The 19,259-nt window shown below is 44.2% G+C and overlaps 1 protein-coding gene and 1 non-coding gene across 3 annotated transcripts in view; one reads left to right on the plus strand and one right to left on the minus strand.

Moving 5' to 3' along the window:
* Positions 1–19,259, minus strand: part of LOC126253629 (TBC1 domain family member 12-like) — a 355,671-nt gene that overhangs the window by 212,656 nt on the left and 123,756 nt on the right. The window lies entirely within an intron of this gene.
* Trnat-ugu (transfer RNA threonine (anticodon UGU)) lies at positions 135–209 on the plus strand. Its single transcript has one exon. It is a non-coding gene; the product is annotated as a tRNA-Thr (tRNA).

Raw genomic sequence — 19,259 nt, forward strand, 5'->3', positions numbered from 1 at the left:
AAATCCCGATTCTAAGAAATGATGGGCAAACATCTATTAGGCGCACTACGAATGTAGTGTTGTGGACATCTTGGGAATGTTCATCTCACGGGGAGCGTGCAAGGGATAAGTCCCTGCAGCGCACTATCCTCTGTGCCCGCGGTGGCTCAGATGGATAGAGCGTCTGCCATGTAAGCAGGAGATCCCGGGTTCGAGTCCCGGTCGGGGCACACATTTTCAACATGTCCCCAATGAAGTGTATCAACGCCTGCTTGCAGCTAGGGTGTCTATTTAATTATCATTTTATCTCTAAGAAATAGCCTTTGATTTTTAGCCTTTTCTTCATTATGAGCAAACAAATACATCTACATCTACATGGATACTCTGCAAATTACACTTGAGTGACTGGCAGAGGGGTCATCGAGCCACCTTTACAATTCTCTGTTATTCCAATCTCGAATAGCGCGCGGAAAGAATGAACAATTACGTCTTTCCGTACGAGCTCTGATTTCCCTTATTTTATCGTGGTGATCGTTCCTCCCTATGTAGGTCGGTGTCAACAAAATATTTTCGCATTCGGAGGAGAAACTTGGTGATTGGAATTTCGTGAGAAGATTCCTTCGCAACGAAAAACGCCTTTCTTTTGATGATGTCCAGTCCAAATTCTCTATCATTTCCGTGACACTCTCTCCCATATTTCGCGATGATAGAAAACGAGCTGCCTTTCTTTGAACTTTCTCGATGTACCCCGTCAGTCCTACCTGGTAAGGATCCCACACCACGCAGCAGTATTCCAAAAAAGGACGGACAAGCGTAGTGTACGCAGTATCGTTTTGCAGTTTGTTTTGATCTTGTGTTGACTTTATTAGTCGATAAACGGCAGCGTCATCTGCAAACAACCGAAGCCGGCTGCTCAGATTGTCTCCCAAATCGTTATATATATATATATATATATATATATATATATATGCCCTTTGCTGATACTTATATATATAAGTATCAGCAAAGGGCCTATAACAATACTTTGGGGAACGCCAGAAATCGCTTCTGTTTTACTCGATGACTTTCCGTCAAATAATTTTACGTTAGTGAAAAGTATTGATCTTGCTTTGCTCACATGGTTTAACAAAAGTGTGGCATACAAAAATATCAATTGTCAGTGAAAGTATTTAACTTCAACAATTTTTGTTTTCGTTTCTCTTCCAGGTTTGTCAAGATCACTTTGTTCAGACAGATATTCGAAAGCACTGCAGTTGACTGGAAAACAAAGCGAACAATAACATTTCTTTCGGAGGAAACCGGATAGAGAGAAGACGCAGATCCATGTTTATTACCAAACTGTGCCATTTACTTGAGCTTAAATTCGACTGCGACTATCTGAATAGACACTGACGGAAAAAATCGCGTCTACATAACATATTTAGGTGATTAACACTGCAATATCACAGGTTAATATAAGCGCGAAATAGCCACTGCAAATGCGAAATGTTGGTACATTAACAATCGTGTAGCCGCCTGAGTGTTGAATGCAAGCATGCAAATGTGCATGCATTGTGTTGTGTAGGTGCCGAATGTCAGTTTGTGAGATGCAGTTCCATGTCTGTTGCACTTGGTCGGTCAATACATGAACGGTTAATGCTCGTTGTGTATGACGCTGGAATTGTCGTTCGACGGTGTGCACAGATTTAAGTCTGCACGATTTCGTGGCCGTTGTCACCGAAGTTAAAATTTTCTGGGTTATTAGGCCGCGCGTCATATTTCTTGTAAAACGAACGACGTTTCGACCCCTCTGCTGGGAACAGTTCTAGCAGTAGTGGACACCAGAAGATCCCGAGGAAGATCCCAGCAGAGGGGTCGAAACGTCGATAATTTTAGAAGAAATGTGACGCGACCCTAATAACCCAGAAGATTTTAACTTCGATGTCCATACATGCTCGACTGGAGACAGATGGCGACCGAGCAGGCCAAGGCAATACGTCGACGCTCTGTAGAGCATGTTGGGTTAAAACAGAGGTATTTGCGCTAGCATTATCCTGTTGGAAAACACCCACTGGAATGCTGTTCCTGAATGGCAGTACAACAGGTGCAGTCACCAGACTGACGCACAAATTTGTAGTCAGAGTGCCTGGGATAGCCACGAGAGTGCTCTTGCTATCATACGAAATCGCACCCCAGATCATAACTCCAGGCGTAGGTGCAACGTGTCTAGCAGGCAGACAGGCTGGTTGCAGGTCCTCAACCGGCCTCCTTCTAACCAACATACGGCCATTGCTGGCACCGAGGCAGAACCAGCTTTCATCAGAAAATACAAGAGACCAACCCTGCTCTGCAGTCAACAGTCCCAAATGGTGGTCGGCTCGGAATTTTCCTCGAAATAACCGATTTGTAACACTTGGTTGTGACACTGTGGTATCAATTGCCACTCATATGGCTGTTGCAGATGCAGCATGCTGCGCTAGAGCCAGGAGCCCGGTCTTCTTGGGACCGTACATTCTCGTGACCACTGCTGCCAGCAATCACATACAGTACGTACATTCCTGCCAAGTCCTTATGCATTATCGTAGGACAAACATCCAGCTTCTCGTACCCCCATTGTACGGCCTCATTAATACTCAGTGAGGCACTGATGATGGCGTATTCGTCTTAAAAGCATTCTTGACAAACATCGACTCATCAGGCCCAGTCTCACAGGTAACGAACGCTCACGACCGTTATAGCGTGCACTAAAAGCACACCTCATTTGCATCTTCATAGTGGGGCTACTAGCTCCACCTTTATGCGACTGGCGCGAAATTTGAATAGAAATCATCTTTCAAATGTAGAAACACGCCTACTGACTTTCGCTTATGTCGCACAACTCTCGCTTGGTGCTGTGATTTTTTTTTCTCCGCCATTGTATGTTAATTGTTTTGTCAGGTCAGCCGGGACAGGATTGAATCCACGTGACGGATTAACGATTATTGTTAAGGTACACGGGACAGCCCAATCTCCACCGCAGAGAACATTATGCATAAGCAGTTAAAATCGGTAAGTCACACAATAAACTTTATGGGGTTCGAAGACACATGGTAAACACGACCCCCCCCCTCTTTTTTTTCGTCGCCATACTCAGTGAATGAATGTACGAGAGCAGATGCAGAAATCCTGCATCGCCGTTCTAGGCAAGGCGTTAGTGGATCAGTTTCCAACGCGTTGCACGAAATTTTGAAGACGGCGTCCCGTGACTGCTCACGTCCATTCAAATAATACCGGAGAATCGAGGCAGCAGTTGAAATGCTGCAGCTGTGTGGCGCCAATCCAGATCCTTTACTAGCCTCCTAATCACCAGAAACGAGTGCTAGTGCTTGAAAAGGGCAAACCATCACAGAAGCACACTATCAAAATTTCCTGATCAGGTCACCAAGACAGTCGTGGAGAGGGGGTGCCCAAGGTTCTGTTTTCGCTCTACGACTATATCCCAACCCATTATCCACACGACACAGTGACACATGCTGCTTTTATGACCTTCATATTTTCCCTCACTCCGGTATTCTTCTGACAAGGGTTGCGTTGGTGTGGGGAGGAGACCAGACTGCGAGGTCATCGGCCTCATTGGATTAGGGAAGGAAGTCGGCCGTGCCCTTTCAAAGGGAACCATCCCGGCATTTGCCTGGAGCGATTTAGGGAAAATCACGGAAAACCTAAATCAGGATGGCCGGACGTGGGATTCAACCGTAGTCCTCCCGAATGCGAGTCCAGTTTGCTAGCTACTGCGCCACCTCGCTCGGTCTTCTGACAAGGCATCCAGTGACTATCCCATTTCCTCATATGAAGAAACCACTCAATGGCAGGCAGTTCCAGATTGACGACGACGTGATTTTCGGAGTAGAAAGTTTCCTGAACAGCCGAAACAGAGAATTCTAGTACACTGCCAGGGGGAAAAAAATAGTACACCTGGAAAGACGAGGTCGCTTTTGATTCGATGACGGCATATGCCACGTGGGGAATAGTAGATGTACGAGGTGCGGCTAGAAAAAAACCGGACTGATGCTGGAAAAAACATTTATTTACAATTATTTACAATTTCATGTTATCTCCTTCAATGTACTCTCCTCCTCGGTCTCTACACCGCTCCATACGAATTTTCCACTGTTCATAGCAATGCTGCAGATCATTTTCGGTAAGTCCATACATTACTTCCGTCGCTTTTTCTTTTACTGCTTCAACAGTCTCAAATCTAGTTCCTTTCAAAGCTGACTTGACTTTAGGGAAAAGAAAAAGTCACAGGGGGCCAAATCAGGTGAGTAGGGTGGGAATGTTGTGTTTTGCCAAAAACGTCTTCACTGACAACGCACTGTGAGCTGGGGCATTGTCTTGGTGAAGGATCCATGACTTTTTTCTCCACAAATCGTTCCGTTTTCTCCGTACTCGCTCACGTAGGGTAGCCAGGACGCTAATGTAGTCATGCTGATTCACTGTTTGTCCCTCTGGTACCCAATCAATGTGCACAATCCCTTTGATGTAAAAAAAAAAAAAAAAAAACAATCATCATCCCATTGCCTTGAATTTCGATTTTGACATTCGTGCTTTTTTTTGTCGTGGAGAACCAGGAGTTTTCCAATGCATCGATTGGCGTTTAGTTTCGGGATCGTAAGTAAAAAACCACGATTCATCGCAAGTAATAACATTTTGTAAGAAGGTGGGATCACTTTCAATGTTTTCCAGGATGTCAGAACAAATCATTCTTCGGCGTTCCTTCTGTTCAATTGTGAGACACTTTGGAACCATTTTTGAACACACTTTGTTCATGTTGAAGCTTTCATGAAGAATCTGCCTAACACTTTCCTTGTCAACTCCTGTTAGACACTGCTCTGATTGTTAAACGGCGATCTTGTCGAACAAGTTTACCGATTTTTTCAATGTTTGCATCAGTTTTTGCTGACAATGGTCTGCCAGTGCGAGTGTCATCACTGGTGTCTTCGCGGCCATCTTTAAATCGTTTAAACCACTCAAACACTTGTGTTCGCGATAAACAATCATCGCCGTACACTTGTTGTAACATTACAAACGTTTCACTTGCAGATTTTCCTAGTTTGAAACAAAATTTGATGTTAACACGCTGTTCCTTCTGTACACTCAACATTTTCCGACGCACAGACAAAACGTCAACTACTTAAAACAGACGCCACGGGCAGACTGAGTGCAGGAGGCAGATGAAACTCGAGCAGTAGGCGGAGCGAGAGTCACGTGACAGGCCACGCGACTTTCAGCCTTATTGCATTCGTTTTATTGTTTCACCAGTACTAGTCCGGTTTTTTTCTAGCCACACCCCGTGTTGACAATTGTTTCAATATCGTCCGAAAACAGCGTAGTGGAACGGATACCTGAAGGCCGTCTGTGTCTACCCTTTAATAGGGAATACTCACAGCTAGAAGGCTCAGTATGGTGTAAATGTGTGAAGCAAGCGGACAACCTTGCCACCCACACCCACACACACACACACACACACACACACACACACACACACACACGTTCTTCTGCAGCCAACTGAGTAAGTTTGAAAGGGGTCAAATAGTGGCCTTTCGAGTGACTACACGGTCGTTTCGGAGAATTGCCACAAACGCTGGACGTGCTGCGTCAGCTGTGCAGCGATGCTCGTGTCTGTGGTCACGTGAACATTCTAAACTACCGTAGACGAGGTTCCGGACATCCACACAGCACAGACGCTCCCCAGAATCGTCGTATTGTAATGGCAGCATTGATCTGTAAATTTAACCATTTGGTGTACTCCACTGCCAAAATGCAACAATAAATATTGAGTTAACTGGGAACCTCTAAAAGGGTATACTATTTTTTTCCGACAGCGTATTAGAGGAGGAGATTAGTGTTTAACGTCCCGTCGACAACGAGGTCATTAGAGACGGAGCACAAGCTCGGATTAGGGAAGGATGTGGAAGGAAATCGGCCGTGCCCTTTCGAAGGAACCATCCCGGCATTTGCCTGAATGGATCTAGGGAAATCACGGAAAACCTAAATCAGGATGGCCGGACGCGGGATTGAACCGTCGCCCTCCCGAATGCGAGTCCAGTGTGCTAACCACTGCGCCACCTCGCTCGGTGACAGCGTATTAAGGGGTGTAGGACGTCAAACTGGCCGGCTTGGAGCAGGAGAGGCACCACAGGACATTTTAATTTCTACTGTCTATACTTTTACAAATAAATTCATGAAACTTTGTCAGCATGACCAGGTATGGTTCAGGATTCACGCTCATAGCAGTGGAAGTTCAAAAATATAACAAAATATATTTTTTTACATGTGAAATGTCATCATTTTTTCACTTGCTATTGGCTGCATTCGTTGCTATAGGTACACTTTTCTTCATAAGTAAGGGAGATTCTTCGATGAATTTTGCACAGCATACAAACCATACTTACAGGTGTATGAAACTCTAGAATTTTCCAAATCTATTGAAAACTGTGCTATAAATTGAGATAATTAACCATAAAACTTGAGTTTTTTCTAAACATGAAGTTTAAAATGCAACAGCTCATTCATTTTTCATTAATTAAATAAATTCTAGAGTTTCATACACCTGTAAGTATGGATTGTATGCTGTGCAAAATTCATCGAGGAATCTCTCTTACTTGTGAAGAAAAGTGTACCTATAGCAACAAATGTAGCCAATAGTAAGTGAAAATATGATGAAATATCACACGTAAAAAAAAAATTATTTTGTTACACTTTTGAACTTACATTGCTATGAGTTTGAATCCTGAATCTTTCCTGGTCGTGTTGAAAAAGTTTTATGAATTTATTTGTAAAAGTATATACAGTGGAAATTAAAACTCCGTGTGGTGCATCTCCTGCTCCAAGTCGGCCCGTTTGACGTCCTATCCCCCTTAAAGTCCCCGCAAAATCATCCATTATTGAGAAAATTGTGTCGCATTGAAGGGTGAATATGCGGAGAAAGACTGACACCATGACCAACATTCATAATCATGGCCCGACTTTTTTTCAGAGTTTAAATTCGAATGTCTCACTACTCCTTGAAAATAAAAACACGTATCGTGCAGTCATGTGGGTGGTGCAAAACTTGTTTCGGAAGTTGTTGTTGTTGTTGTTGTTGTGGTCTTCAATCCTGAGACTGGTTTGATGCAGCTCTCCATGCTACTCTATCCTGTGCAAGCCTCTTCATCTCCCAGTACCTACTGCAGCCTACATCCTTCTGAATCTGCTTAGTGTATGCATCTCTTGGTCTCCCTCTACGATTTTTACCCTCCACGCTGCCCTCCAGTACTAAATTGGTGATCCCTTGATGCCTCAGAACATGTCCTAACAACCGATCCCTTCTTCTAGTCAAGTTGTCCCACAAACTCTTCTTCTCCCCAATCCTATTCAGTACCTCCTCATTAGTTATGTGATCTACCCATTTAATATCCAGCATTCCTCTGCAGCACCACATTTCGAAAGCTTCTATTCTCTTCTTGTCTAAACTATTTATCGTCCATGTTTCACTTCCATACATGGCTACACTCCATACAAATACTTTCAGAAACGACTTCCTAACACTTAAATCTATACTCGATGCTAACAAATTTCTCTTCTTCAGAAACGCTTTCCTTGCCATTGCCAGTCTACATTTTATATCCTCTCTACTTCGACCATCATCAGTTATTTTACTCCCTAAATAGCAAAACTCCTTTACTACTTTAAGCGTCTCATTTCCTAATCTAATTCCCTCAGCATCACCAGATTTAATTCGACTACATTCCATTATCCTCGTTTTGCTTTTGTTAATGTTCATCTTATATCCTCCTTTCAAGACACTGTCCACTCCGTTCAACTGCTCTTCCAAGTCCTTTGCTGTCTCTGACAGAATTACAATGTCATCGGCGAACCTCAAAGTTTTTATTTCTTCCCCATGGATTTTAATACCTACTCCGATCTTTTCTTTCGTTTCTTTTACTGCGTGCTCATTATACAGATTGAATAGCATCGGGGAGACGCTACAACCCTGTCTCACTCGCTTCCCAACCACTGCTTCCCTTTCATGCCCCTCGACTCTTATAACTGCCATCTGGTTTCTGTAAAAATTGTAAATAGCCTTTCGCTCCCTGTATTTTACCCCTGCCACCTTCAGAATTTGAAAGAGAGTAAGTATTCCAGTCAAAACCGTCAAAAGCTTTCTCTATGTCTACAAATGCCAGAAACAAAGGTTTGCCTTTCCTTAATCTTTCTTCTAAGGTAAGTCGTAGGGTCAGTATTGCCTCACGTGTTCCAACTTTTCTACGGAATCCAAACTGATCTTCCCCGAGGTCGGCTTCTACCAGTTTTTCCATTCGTCTGTAAAGAATTCGTGGTAGTATTTTGCAGCCGTGACTTATTAAACTGATAGTTCGGTGATTTTCACATCTGTCAACACCTGCTTTCTTTGGGATTGGAATTATTATATTGTTCTTAAAGTCTGAGGGTATTTCGCCTGTCTCATACATCTTGATCACCAGATGGTAGAGTTTTGTCAGGACTGGCTCTCCCAAGGCCATCAGTAGTTCTAATGGAATGTTGTATACTCCCGGGGCCTTGTTTCGACTCAGGTCTTTCAGTGCTCTGTCAAACTCTTCACACAGTATCTTATCTCCCTTTTCATCGTCATCTACATCCTCTTCCATTTCCATAATACTGTCCTCAAGTACATCGCCCTTGTATAGACCCTCTATGTACTCCTTCCACCTTTCTGCTTTCCCTTCTTTGCTTAGAACTGGGTTTCCCTCTGAGCTCTTGGTATTCATACAAGTGGTTCTCTTTTCTCCAAAGGGCTCTTTAATTTTCCTGTAATGGCTCTGAGCACTATGGGACTCAACATCTTAGGTCATAAGTCCCCTAGAACTTAGAACTACTTAAACCTAACTAACCTAAGGACATCACACACACCCATGCCCGAGGCAGGATTCGAACCTGCGACCGTAGCAGTCCCGCGGTTCCGGACTGCAGCGCCAGAACCGCTAGACCACCGCGGCCGGCTTAATTTTCCTGTAGGCAGTATCTGTCGCATTAAAGGGTGAATATGTGGAGAAAGACTAACACCATCACCAACATTCATGGTCATGGCCTGACTTTTTTCAGGGTTTAATTTCGAATGTCTCACTACCCCCTTAAAATAAAAACACACATATTGTGCTATCATGTGGGTGGTGCAAAACTTGTTTCGGAAGTGTTCACATCAAATAACACCGGACCTAGAATGGATCCTTGTGGTACTCCAGCACCTATTGGCTATAAATCGTCATAAAAACACACATATTGTGCAATCACGTGGGTGGAGCAAAACTTGTTTCGGAAGTGTTCACATCAAATAACACCGGACCTAGAATGGATCCTTGTGGTACTTCAGCACCTATAGACTAAACATCGACAGACATTAAAAGTGTGATCTTTACTTATAATGTACGAGGGAAATTTTAATTTTACCCTCTGCTGGCAGCGCGCAGTACGGGAACCTCGTCGCCCCTGCTGGCTCGCAGTTGACTGTGGTGTAGCTCCCGCTGGCGCCGGGCTGTGCTGTGCTGGGCTGGCCTTTCTGCCGCAGCAGCTGGCACGCGGCAGCGCAGCCGCCTCGCGGCCTCGGGTCGCATTCCACAGTCTGTTCCGCCGCTATCCGCAGGCGCGCCGTCGCACGCACTGTGCGCTGTTGAGCCGCATGCCGACAAACGCTCGCGGCGACGCCCACCGCGCTAGGGGCCAGCACAGCTCACACGTGCCCCAGTCACCTCCGACAGCCGCGCTAAGTGAGGCAAAGTGCTCGGGTAGGGAGCTAACTACCTGACAACCGCGCCGAAACAAAATGACCTACTCCATGCCGACCAAAACGCATTCCGAAAACATCCGTCAAGCGACATCCAACTCGCGCTACTCTCTAAAAACATCCTGAGTGCCAGCAATCTAGGCAATCAGGTACGGTATTTACTACTGACTTCCTAAACGCTTTTGACTCGGTAAAACACCAACATTCATTACCAAGAGTACGACCGTGTGGGGCAAAAAACAAAATTTCTTGGTAGGGTCGACGCAGCATGTTATCTACGAGGTAATTCAACACATATTTTTCTGAAAGCAGATTGGTTTTATTCAGGACTTCAATACACCATATTATTCCCCACTCTTATGGCTACAACGTGGGTAGACCACATAACTAATGAGGAGGTAATGAACAGAACTGGGGAGAAGAGGAATTTGTGGCGCCACTTGACTAGAAGAAGGGATCGATTGGCAGGTCATGTTCTGAGGCATCAGGGGAACACCAATTTAGTACTGGAGGGCAGCGTGGAAGGTAAAAATCGTAGAGGGTAGACCAAGAGATGAATACACTAAGCAGATTCAGAAGGATGTAGGTTGCGGTAGGTACTGGGATATAAAGAGGCTTTCACAGGATAGAGTAACATGGAGAGCTGCATCAAACCAGTCTCTCGACTTAAGGTCACAACAACAACATGGCAACAAAACCCTATTTTTTAACATAACCTCCGTTCAATGCGACGGCCTTACGTGACGTTACTGGGAGGCCTTGTCTCCCCGTATGATACCACTCTACTGTACGACATCGGAGGCAACGTCTTTCTGCATCAGTAACCTCCCCATCACGTACATATTGCTTCCGCATAGATGGACCTTCGTTGCTCTTTATCGTCTCCTGTTAGACGGGGAGGAATTCAGCGGGCACACGCGTCTGAATATTCCTACAGAGACGTCCAGTTATGTGGCGCGCCATTCGGCTGTGATCCGTCGATCACCTCGAATGAGAGTGTCCGGACGTTCTAACACTCCAAGCAGCCACGCAGGAGATCGGATACGTTTGCACGAGCTTGTTGCGATGGTGACAGACACCTGGCCCAACGACCCATCCTGCTTTTGTCCACTGGGGCAGGTCTCCGTAGACATCCTGCAAGCGCCTACAAGTATCTGCGATGCTCTGGTTTTCTTGCCAAAAGAAACTCAGTCACAGCTCTCTGCTTGGAACGCGCCTCAGTTGCCGAAGCCATTTTGAAGGCTACGTATCGCACCGATGGGACCTTGATGAAACAGTAGTTGCTGAAGCGGGAATATTCCACCATGTTCCACAACAAATTCAGCAGTTTTTCAAGCGAAACTGGCCGAGAAAAAAGAAGTGTTACATTAGTTATTGGAAGCCCCTCGTAGGATGGAGAGTCATCGACTCATGTAGAAGTAGCTTCAAGCGAACCCCATGAACCGTGTTGAGACACGTGCCGTTTCTACTGTACATTAGTGACTTGGCTGACAGTATTAATGGCAACCTTGGACGTTTTAGAGATCAAGCGGCTATCTACAATGAAGTAAACAATGTAAAGCTGTAACCAACACGAAAGGTAATTATCGTTATTTAGCACGCAACACACAAATGCGTTTCGAGAATCAAGCTCCCGTCAATGGGCTGTCTGCGCTCAACCCTTCACACACACGGGCTTAAAAAACCACAAAATAGTCATGAAATGAAATCAAGTAAAGGTATTCGTACATAAACTCCTCGTCATACTTTAAAATCTGCTACATTTCATTCTATGTTTTGCTACTTCATACTTCAAATGGTTCCATCGGCTCTGAGCACTATCGGACTTAACATCGGAGGTCCATCAGTCCCCTAGAACTTAGAACTACTTAAACCTAACTAACCTAAGGACATCACACATACCCATGCCCGAGGCAGGATTCGAACCTGCGACCGTAGCGGTCGCGCGGTTCCAGACTGTAGCGCCTAGAACCGCTCAGCCACTCCGGCCGGCGGGGACTCAACATCTGAGGTCATCTGTCCCCTAGAACTTTGAAGTATTTAAACCTAACTAACCTAAGGACGTCACACACATCCATGCCCGAGGCAGGATTCGACCCTGCGACCGTAGCACCCGTGGTTCCGGACTGAAGCGCCTAGAACCGATCGGTCACAGCGGCCGGCTTGGTGTTCGTTTCTTCCGCTTGGTGTTCCAGAGCGGCTTAACAGAATTATTGTGAAGGTGGTTCTATGAACCCTCTGCCAAGGACTGAAGTGTGATTTGCAGAGTGTCCGTGTAGATGTAGATAGACAGAGAGAGACAGAGAAAGAGAGAGAGAGAGAGAGAGAGAGAGAGAGAGAGAGAGTGGGGGGTGGGGGTGAGAGGGAGGGAGGGACTGGTTGAAAAGGGCGCGCATTGTTCGTTTGGTATCACATACATGTGTCGGGCAAACAATACCCGGACTGCAAAATGATAAAAGCGTTGTGCGTTTCATCACGTTTTGTGTTCGGTTGAAAGAGGTATTACAAGCCGATATTGAAAGGAACGAACAGTGAATACCTCTCTTAAAGAGTCTTTTTGAGAGTGGTTCATCTAAAAACTCTCAGGCTTCTCTGCTCAAAGATCAAAGAGCTACCGAACGAAATTAATCCACGCAGTCAATAAACGGATATCACGATACAAAGGCAATTACGGCTGTAATGGACGTTCACACAGAACTGGTGTAACATCTCACTTTTGTACGAAGCTTCGTTTTGTGAACTGCGTTTGGTGCCTGGAAAATGATTCTGGTTTCGAGGAGTTGTTGGAGCATGATCTGTTCTTTCTGAGTTGATAAGACTGCAAGCAGAAATATAAAGAATATTGTTACGCAAAAGACATTAACCTATTTTACATGCGTGAAAACTGTGTTCAAGTCAGGATTTAGTACAACGAGCGAACTGCAGTGTACCGAACATTGTTTCCGTGTGCAACACCGTCATTCTGGCCTTATCACAGTTCAAAAGGTGTACCTCAGTTTGTACAACGAAAGTTTCTGTCCTACGGATGCATTATCAAGTAGAAAAGAGTTTTGCCTCTCCGAAATCATTTCCTAAATTCTGCTCTTCCTCTCGTCCGTATTATACCAAACGCTAAATTTATAGAGATGAGTACACAGTATTTTTTAACCTTATAGGTGCAAAATATTGTGTAGAAATATCCAAGAAGAAATCTTGGGAAGACTTTGGAAACAGGTTGGAGACTTTGGGTCAAGCTGCTGGAAAACCATTCTGGAGTGTAATTAGCAGTCTTCGAAAGGGAGGTAAGAAGGAAATGACAAGTATTTTGGACAGTTCAGGAAAACTGCTTGTGAATCCTGTGGATTCCTTGGGCAGACGGAGGAAATATTTTGAAGAGTTGCTCAATGTAGGTGAAAATACGATCAGTAACGTTTCAGATTTCGATGTACAATGGGATAGGAATGAGGATGGAAATAGGATCACATTTGAGGAAGTGGTGAAAATGGTCAATAGATTGCAGTGCATAAAGCAGCTGGGGTGGATGAAATTAAGTCGGAACTCATCAAATACAGTGGAATGTCAGGTCTTAAATGGCTGCACAGGATAATTTAAATGGCCTGGGAGTCGGAACAGGTTCCATCAGACTTGACAAAGGCAGTAATCACACCGATCTTTAAACATGGGAACAGAAAAGATTGTAACAACTACAGAGGTATCTCTTTAATCAGCGTTGTGGGTAAAATCTTCTCAGGTATTGTTGAAAGGAAAGCGCGAGTATTAGTTGAGGACCAATTGGATGAAAATCAGTGTGGTTTAGGCCGCTTAGAGGTTGTCAGGACCAGATCTTTAGCTTACGGCAAATAATGGAGAAGTGTTATGAATCGAACAGGGAATTGTATTTATGCTTTATAGATCTAGAAAAGGCATATGACCGGGTTCCTACGAGGAAGTTATTGTCTGTTCTAGGAGATTATGGAATAGGAGGCAAACTTTTGCAAGCAATTAAAGTTCTGTACATGGATAGTCAGGCAGCAGTTAGAGTTGACGGTAAATTGAGTTCATGGTTCAGAGTAGTTTCAGGGGTAAGACAAGGTTGCAACCTGTCTCCACTGTTGTTCATATTATATATGGATCATAAAAAATAGACTGGCTGGGTGAGATTAAGATGTGTGAACACAAAATAAGCAGTCTCGCATATGCGGATGACTTAGTTGTGATGGCAGATTCGATTGAAAGTTTGCAAAGTAATGTTTCAGAGCTAGATCAGAAATGTAAGGACTATGGTATGAAGATTAGCATCTCCAAAACGAAAGTAATGTCAGTGGGAAAGAGATATAAACGGACTGAGTGCCAAATAGGAGGAACAAAGTTAGAACTGGTGGACAGTTTCAAGTACTTAGGGTGCATATTCTCACAGGATGGCAACATAGTGAAAGAACTGGAAGCGAGGTGTAGCAAAGCTAATGCAGTGAGCGCTCAGCTACGATCTACTCTCTTCTGCAAGAAGGAAGTCAGTACCAAGACTAAGTTATCTGTGCACCGTTCAATCTTTCGACCAACTTTGTTGTATGGGTGCGAAAGCTGGGTGGATTCAGGTTACCTTATCAATAAGGTTGAGGTTACGGATATGAAAGTAGCTAGGATGATTGCAGGTACTAGTAGATGGGAACAATGGCAGGAGGGTGTCCACAATGAGGAAATCAAAGAAAAACTGGGAGGGAACACTATAGATGTAGCAGTCAGGGCGAACAGGCTTAGATGGTGGGGTCATGTTTTAGATGGTGGGGTCATGTTACACGCATGGGAGAAGCAAGGTTACTCAAGGGACTCATGGGTTCAGCAGTAGAGGGTAGGAGGAGTCGGGGCAGACCAAGGACAAGGTACCTGGATTCGGTTAAGAATGATTTTGAAGTCATTGGCTTAACATCAGAAGAGGCACCAATGTTAGCACGGAATAGGGGATCATGGAGGAATTTTGTAAAGGGGACTATGCTCCAGACTGAACGCTGAAAGGCATAATCAATCTTAAATGATGATGATGATGGTAAAAATTCATTATTTTGCGACATTCTCAATGAAATTTGAAGGAGCAGCTACGTTGGTTTGATGGCTAGTAGCTGAAACACTATCGGCTTTATTGAGAAGAGAAAATTATTTGTAATCTACGTTCTGCTTCAATTTGTCTACTCATGATACCTGAACTTGAAAAAAATTGTTTACATCAGTCCCCTACAGAGGAAAAAATGGGAAACGTCAGAATTGGGATTGCCTTCCTGGAAAATGTGCTAATGAGGTGGATTACCCTAGGCTTCCTCCGGCCTGTTATGAAATGCCAAGTGTGTTAGCCGTATAGTGCAAATAGTAACTGGCTAGTGCTGGTCCAGATGAGCACTGCCTTTTGGTTGTTGTAGTTGGAAAGAAAGTCAGAAAGTAAATCCCGAGTCGGAGCATAGCGTACTTCTCTGGAAGAGCACTAAAAGAGTTCCAGCAAGATTAAATGCCCTTCTAGCCAATAGATCACCATCAACAGTCACTTGATCTCATTCGGAGAGCAGTCGTAAAGTCAGGTGGACGGGAAGTTTACTCCACTACCTTTGCTCCCCTTGCCGGCCAAATAATGGCCAGGGAAAATTCGTCAACAACCGTAGCCTTCTACGTCTAAGTAGACTGTCACCGCTCGAGCCTATTCAGTGACTTCAGATGCACAAGTAGATTCTTCAACTACACACAAGCAAATTAAATAGTGGTTACGGATAGAAGTATGTATGGTTTTAAACGTATACTCTGTGGGATTCTTATGTTATGAGTCAAAAAATGCATGTAGTGAATAGCTGTCTATAATTTGTACAAGAAACAGATTACGGTTATACGAGTCGAAGCACACGAAATAGGGGCAGTAATTGAGAAGAATATAGTTTACAACCGAGACAGGGTTGTAAACTATATCCCGTATTATTCAACAGATACACAGACCACGCAGGAAATCAGTTTATCTTTGTAAATATTTATTGTGCTTTCTTTTTTTATATGTTCTTACATCCTGGAAAATCTCCTCACTATGGGTCCTTTGGAACGAAAAGTAAATTTACTCTAATCTAAAACACACAAATGAGAAAAATAGAAACAGAATTATAATCCAGAGAGACGAAATAAAAACTTTAATGTCTATCAGTGCCTTGTAGCTCTGTCAGAGACGGCAAACGACTTGGAATATTGAAACTTCATGGTAGATTACAACTGTGTGCCGGACCTCTGCCTTTCGCGGACAAGTGCTCTACCAAATGAACTACCCAAGCACGACTCACGCGCCGTTCCCACAGCCTTACTTCTGCCAGTACCTCATCTCCTACCTTCCAAATTTCACAGAAGGTCTCCTGCCAACCTCAAGCTTCTGTGAAGTTTGGAAGGTAGGTGATGAGGTACTGGCAGAAGTAAGGCTGTGGGAACGGGGCGTGAGTCATGCTTGGATAGCTCATTTGGTAGAGTACTTGCCCGCGATAGGCAAAGGTCCCGAGTTCGAGTCTCATCTGGCACACAGTTTTAATCTGCCCGGAACTTTCATATCAGCAGACCCTCCGCTGCAGAGTGAATATCTCATTCTGGACTTGGATTACTACTTGAACGACATGGATAATATCTTGAAAAAGGGTTATAAGACAAACAGAAACGAAAGTAGAACAACGCTAATACTTTGCTGTCGAATTAAGTTATGTGATGGGGGACTCTGGGAGAGTTAGATTCTGAAATGTGATGCTAAAAGTAGTAGACGAGTTGTGCTTTATGGGTAGTGAAATAATTAGCGACGACAGACGAGGATATAAAATTCAGGCTGGCAAATGCAAGAAAAATTTCCCGAAGAAAGACATATGGTTACATATAAAAGAAGACTTTTCTGAAGGAAAAAAAAAAAACAAAAAACAAACTGACGCACCACGAGGGAATTATCCGACTGGGACAAAATCGGTAAATGTGGTGTATATTTACACACAGTTTCAGAAAAATTAAATGAATTATTAAGAGAAAGAGCTTCACAAATTGAACGAGTCAACAACGCGTTGCTTTAAAGTCAGTACCGCCATTAGACTTTTGTTTATTTACAGTGTTACATTTACACTTAGACAATCATGATTTCGGCTTCAAAGTGCCATTATCAAGTGTTTTAAGTGTTATAAATTGCCTAAGATGGCATACTGCCGTATTAAAATACACTTTAAAGAAATATATTATGACTGTGGCCCCGCATTATGAAAAAATTATTAAATAACGCGTTGGTAGATATCTGGCCGTTATTGAAGCAGTTATTCGGCTTGGCATTGATTGACAGAGTTTTTTGGTGTACTCCCGAGGGATATCGTGCCAAATTCTGTCCAGCTGGTGCGTAAGATTGTCAAAATCCCGAGCCTAGCCCATAATGCTCCAACCGTTCTCAATTGGGGAGAGATCCGGCGCTCTTTCTGGCCAAGGTAGTGTTTGGTAAGCACCAAGACAAGCAGTAGAAATTCTAGCTGTGCGCGGGCGGTTATTATCTTGCTGAAATGTAAGACCAGGATGGCTTGCCACGAAGGACAACAGAAAGGAACAGAGAACATCGATGACGCATCGCTGTGCTGAAAGGGTGCTTCGGATAACAATCAAAAGGGTCCTGTTATGAAATGGTATCCCAGACCATCACTCTTGGTTGTCGGGCCGTGTAAGGGGACACAGTCAGCTTGGTATCCTACCGTTATCCTGGACGTCTCCAACACGTTTACGCTGGTTCAAATCAAATGGCTCTGAGCACCATGCGACTTAACTTCTGAGGTCATCCGTCCCCTAGAACTTAGAACTACTTAAACCTAAGGACATCACACACATCCATGCCCGAGGCAGGATTCGAACCTGCGACCGTAGCGGTCGCGCGGCTCCAGACTGTAGCGCCTAGAACCGCTCGGCCACTCCGGCCGGCTTACGCTGGTCATAGGGGCTCTATTTTCAGCGGCACTCATCAATGAAGACAATTCTACTCCACTCAATGAGAAACCAGACCGAAGACCTGTCTAGATACGCCCGAGGCAGCGGTGGGATACCAACCTGATTGTCGCCAACCATACGCCCCCACAGCGGGGAATGATGATTTGGGGTGCTATTTCATTTCATAGCAGGACCCCTTTGGTTGTCATCCGTACCACCCTTACAGCACAGCGGTACATCGACGATATTCTACGCCCCGTTTTGTTGCCTTCATGGCAAGCCATCCTCGGCTTACATTTCAGCAAGATAGTGCCCATCCACACACGAAGAGAGTTTCTACTGCCTGTCTGGTGTTTGCCAAACTGTACCTCGGCCAGCGAGGTCGCCGGATCCCTTCTCAACTGGGAATGTTTGAATCATTATGGGCAGGGTTCCCCAACCAGCTCGGGATCTCACTATCCCATCAAGAGAACATCGACAAGTCTATCAGTCAATTCCACGCGGAATAACTTGGGCCAGAGGTAGAACAATACGTTGCTGACTAGCTCAGTTTGTGAAGCAGTTTCTCTTGAATAAATCATCAAATTCTTCTGAAATTGTAATCATTTGTTTAGCTCTGTATATACATCACATCTACCGATTTCTGTCCCATTAGGATAATACCGTCGTGGTGCGTTTTCTTTTTTCTTTTTTTTTTTTTTTAAGTTTGGGGTGTATTTGTCGCTTGTTAAAGTTTCACCATACCGGACTGTTATTTGATGGTTGCTTTACTTAGTAATAATTCACTGTGCTACGTGCTACGACAAAATAAACGTGTATATTTACTTATTTAGTTCAGTTTTATGCAGATGTGGTCCCCATTACCACAGACATGGACGCTGCTCCAGACTGCACCCTCAACATCATACGCTGTAAATGTACTACACGATGCATAACGGCGGCGTGCAGCTGCAAACAAGCTGGACTCTGGTGTTCTGCCATCTGCAAGAATTTTGCTGGTACGCTAAGTGAAAATCCACTAGAAACAGATTTTAGTGAGGAAGACACCGACGCTGAAAGAATAGGTCAACCTCTTCGATGAAATGGCCGGCCGCGGTGGTCTAGCGATTCTGGCGCTGCAGTCTGGAACCGCGGGACTGCTACGGTCGCAGGTTCGAATCCTGCCTCGGGCATGGGTGTGTGTGATGTCCTTAGGTTAGTTAGGTTTAAGTAGTTCTAAGTTCTAGGGGACTTATGACCTAAGATGTTGAGTCCCATAGTGCTCAGAGCCATTTGAACCATTTCGATGAAATGATAGCTCACGAGGAAGAAAACGATGACGACACTGACGACGACACACCATCAGCGCCAAAGAGGTCAAGGCGTACATACGCCTGACGTTTATTTTTACGTGAATGATTGTCAATGTATTGGTCAATCACATTTTATTTTTCACATGAATGGCGTATTATGGTTAAATTATTCGATTAATAATGTTTTATTTAATTTGCAGCGAACACGTAGTGCGTAGTGGGGCAATCACTCTGCTGTAGAAATAATTCAAAAGCCAAGATTGCTTAAATACTGTTTA

Source organism: Schistocerca nitens, chromosome 4, assembly GCF_023898315.1.
Source record: "Schistocerca nitens isolate TAMUIC-IGC-003100 chromosome 4, iqSchNite1.1, whole genome shotgun sequence".
NCBI lineage: Eukaryota > Metazoa > Arthropoda > Insecta > Orthoptera > Acrididae > Schistocerca > Schistocerca nitens.